General features: G+C 38.6%; 1 long non-coding RNA gene across 1 annotated transcript; it reads right to left on the bottom strand.

Annotated features, from left to right (window-relative positions):
• Positions 1-221: 221 nt before the first annotated feature.
• Positions 222-3,016, bottom strand: LOC136514034 (uncharacterized). Its single transcript, XR_010773503.1, has 4 exons — positions 2,584-3,016; positions 1,508-1,655; positions 1,087-1,169; positions 222-464 (listed from the first exon to the last, which is right to left on the bottom strand). It is a non-coding gene; the product is annotated as an uncharacterized lncRNA (long non-coding RNA).
• Between the last annotated feature and the right edge of the window lie 1,388 nt (positions 3,017-4,404).

Here is a 4,404-nt window from a genome sequence, read left to right as displayed (position 1 = left end):
GTGAGAGTTCACCGTCACGATTGGATTTCATGAGAGTTTGGTTATTTCGTGAGAGTTCACCTTCACGAATGGATTTAATGAGAGTTTGGTTATTTCGTGAGAGTTCACCATCACAGATTGATTTCGTGAGAGTTTGATATTTTCATGAGAACACCACCACGAAAACAAGTTATTTCCTGAGAGCAACCACCATGAAAATTACCCAACAAGAGCATCTCAATCCAAATTCCAATTGCACATATATGGTCCAAATGTCAATACAACACACACACACACACACACACAGAGAGATATATATATTCCGATTTCAACACAATTGTCCAACCATTACAATAAAAGCTCATAGTCCTAGACTTCTAAGCAATCCAACAAAAGTTCCAGCACATTCTGTCTCATTCCTAGCCATAACAGATGGTGGCGATAACTTTGGTGGTGCCCATATCTAACAACCAACCTGCACAGAGCTGTAATGAAGAGTATAAGAAAAAATTCTAAAAATGTAGATTTATCTCAAATTCATTGCCACAGCCGAATGGTAGCAGGAAGTTTTTTCCCTTTAATGAAAAACAGGGTCCAAGACAACAAAATCAAATACCAAAACTGAATTCAAATGGATAGCAACCAGCTGTTCTAGAAATCTAAGTATGAACAAAAATCACTCAATCAACACATCGAGTATTTCAGCATGTAATAAACAGAAACAGCTCTACATGCATTAGTTATTTATTTGATAAGGAAACCAATCATGAAAGGAGAGCCTTCCCCCCAATCACTAGCTGGTTCAAAGCTTAAAGTTGGAGACAAACTACATATGTAAACATAAACAATTGATAAATTAATCATTCCAAATCAAGAGCTAGAATATGGAAAAAATCAAGAACAACATATAGCTTCAAAGCATAGTAACCTGATGTTCTTATTTCTTAACAAACTTCAAATTATCAGGAAGTGCATGTTATACAGTAGCTAAATTAATTATGGACTTAAAAAAATGAGACTACATGTTTGGTTAACTTGCAGAATTCAAACTTTAGAGAGACTACATAGCTAAGAACAATATTAGAAAAGTTAAGAACAGATCTTTACCAAGGTACTCCGTAGTGGACTGCAGTGGTCCACCATAACACAAAAGGAAAGTAGCCATCTCATCACCAAAAAAACTTGAGACACTGCAAGTAATTGGGAAAGGATAGTGCATAAGAATTTACCCTCGAAATTAATAGGAGAGAAGGCTGCAACTAAAACATGAATTCAGTGACTTCTGAAAAAACAACGGAATACTATGAACTATCTCCAGAAGGCGCTAGCAGTAGCACACAACACACTAGATTTAGACTTGCACTTGCAGAGAAGACACAGGCCCTTTATATCTTCTATTCGAATCATGTAAAGACTTGCAGTTGTCAGAGCTATTGCCTACAAAGTCAGAATACTTCATCTAGGAAAAAAAAAGAACTTTTTCTTTGCAGGCTGGGCTTATAAGATGGAAGAAATGAAGGATGAGTACCTTTCTATCTTTTTTCCAGGATAGTGTTCTTCAGGTTTCTGTCGTCTTGTAGCACATCTCTTGAGATTACTATTCAACCTACTCTAATCCCGGATCCAGGCCCTGTACCCCTTTTGGATCCAAACTTCATCTCAGCATATGCGTCCAACTGAAGTGCCAAATCAAATATGTAAAAAAAGACATTATCATGCTAGTGCCAAATCAAATATGTAAAGAAATACAGTTTTTGCACAAGCACAAGTGCATTTCCAGTCCCTCCAAAGATGCACAGCAGAATACCAGAAATCACAAAGGCTCTACCAGTTCATATTTATAGTTCATGAATCAAATCAATATATCATATAAAGGTGCAGATAATCCACTTTTTAAGTAAGAGGAATAGCTCAGTAACAGACAGGTTATAGATATGATAGAGATTCATTATCAGTTAGATCATCATCATGCAAAAATCAATATTGTATATTTACAATGGCATCCTTTGCAGTGCCGAGAAACCAACAGCTATAGAGATATAGATCTACATATGCTTACACAACATAGAGTCTAGTAATATAGGCTTAAGTTTTTCCTTACTCTCAAATTAATATATTTCAGTCTGTTCAACAAATTAATTAAATAACTGTACTTTTCAACTTTCGCATGTAATCCTTTCTATCCTATGGAGAAGAGTGTTCTGCTTGGGCCTGCCCAACACACACTCATGGTCTACGCATGGACTCATGCATCGGACGCTGGCCAACACAGGCTAAATCCCTTGTAATCCTTTTTATCCTATGGAGTCAGGTAATATAGGCTTAAGTTTTTCCTTACTCTCAAATTACGTATGGTTTAGGCTAAATCCCAGGAAATGAGTACATGTACACATCTCATGAGACTACTATTCAACCTACTCTAATCCCAACTATGCAAATACATACAGTTCCCAGGATTCAATGGAAACAAATGAATCTTCAGAAAAACATAGATACTTGCAGCTGCAGAAATTGGTGTCGCTGCAAGCTAGTGAATCTGCAAGCGAACAGAAATTGGTGCGTTTTGCACAGGAGGAAGGGAAGGAAAGGGAAGGGATGACATACCTTGTGCTTCATTGTCGCAGGGGCCGACGAAGACCTGGCGTACGGCGGAGGCGCCGTTCGCTCAGAGGCTGCGACGGAGCCCGCGAGGCTACGGCGGATCCGGCACGTGCGCCCGCGCTTGCGCCCGTCGGTGCCGCGCCACAAGCCGTCGTCATGCCCCGACCTCGACCCACGCCGTCCTCCGGCTGCTCATCGTCGTCGTCCTAGTGGAAGGGGCGCCGCCACCGTACGGAGCCGCTGCTCGAGGGAGCACCATCTCCAGAGCTGAGCACGCGATGCCGCTGCTCCCCAGCTCTCCGCGCTGAGGGGTCGTGCCGCGCGAGGGAGGCCTCAACCCCGCGCCGCCGTCGTGTCAAGCACGGCCGCGAGAGTGCCACCTCCGTCACCTACCAGTATATGCCTGAGTAAAAGAGAAAGAGAAAAGGGAGAAGAGATCGAGAGCAGGAGATTAGGAGGTTAGGGTTTGGGAGGGATGAAGAGGTTCGTATATACTTTTGCTTTTCGATCCAACGGCTCTGATTCATCCGGGGATCATCCAAGGGTTGCAATACATCGGGCCAAAGAAATGGGCTGACCAAGCCATTGCTATTGGGCTTTGGCCTGCATAGTAATAGGATTAATTACACTTCCAAAAATTTTATGAACTCTAAATAGAATAAGACATAATTTTTAAACTATAAGTGAATTCAAATAAAAAACTCCTCAACTACAAAATTTTAGAAATCATCAATATCTACAATTTTTGTTTTGGTCATTTCTCCGTAAGACTTTGTTTTAACAATTTAAAATTTGAATTTTAAAAAATGAATACTTCAAAAAACATTTTGAAATAGTAAATGAATTCAGCTAAAAAAGTTATCAACAACAAAGTTGTAGAACTCATCAAGACCTACAACTCTTATTTTGGTCATTTGTGCATCCGATAAAGTCATAGTAACATTGTTCATAAACTTTACATATGTCTCATATGGTTTCATAAAGTATAAGAGAGATATATAAATTTTGTGAACAATGTTACAATCATTTCATTGGATGAAGAAATGACCAAAATAAAAGTTATAGATCTTGACGAGTTGTACAACTTTTATGTTCACGACTTTTTTAGCTGAAATCATTTACTGCTCCAAAATGTTGTTTGAAGTTGTGTTTTTTTGGAATTCAAATTTTCAATTGATAAAACAAAGTCACATGAAAAAACAGCCAAAATAATAGTTGTAAGAACACAATAGATTGATAGAGCACGATTTTAGAAACATTTAGGAAAAAGAATCACCGTATTTGGAGTTAGCATGAGGGAGAAAGACTAGTTACCAAATTTCGCTACCGATTAAAAGAAGAAAACCTTTGTTCATGTTCTTGAATTTCTAGTATTTAAGCAATTATTTTTGTACTAAGAACATGTAACCATATTTCGTGGGGGTGGAATCTGACTCTCATGAAAATGATTACTCTCATGAAAATAAATAATTTCATGGGGGTATTTAAATACTCTCACGAAAACAACCAATTTTCATGACGGTGCGTGGAACACTCTCATGAAAACAATTTTCGTGAGTGTCTATTATCACGAAAATCATAACTTTCGTGGCGGTGTCAAATCACTCTCATGAAAATATGTTTTCGTGGCGGGGATTTACATCACTCTCATAAAAATATTATTTTCATGAGAGTTTGTTTTTCACTCTCACGAAAAAACGTCCCTCTCACGAAATATCCAGTTTCTGGTAGTGTTGGTATCTAGAAATAGCACTACGCTAGAAAGCAACAAAGGAGACGCGTTCTATAACACCCTAAAATTTGCATCATTTTAAAACATGTGAA

The sequence above is a fragment of the Miscanthus floridulus genome, chromosome 16 (assembly GCF_019320115.1).
Source record: "Miscanthus floridulus cultivar M001 chromosome 16, ASM1932011v1, whole genome shotgun sequence".
Taxonomy (NCBI): domain Eukaryota; kingdom Viridiplantae; phylum Streptophyta; class Magnoliopsida; order Poales; family Poaceae; genus Miscanthus; species Miscanthus floridulus.
This window is presented reverse-complemented; position numbering and strand designations above follow the sequence as displayed.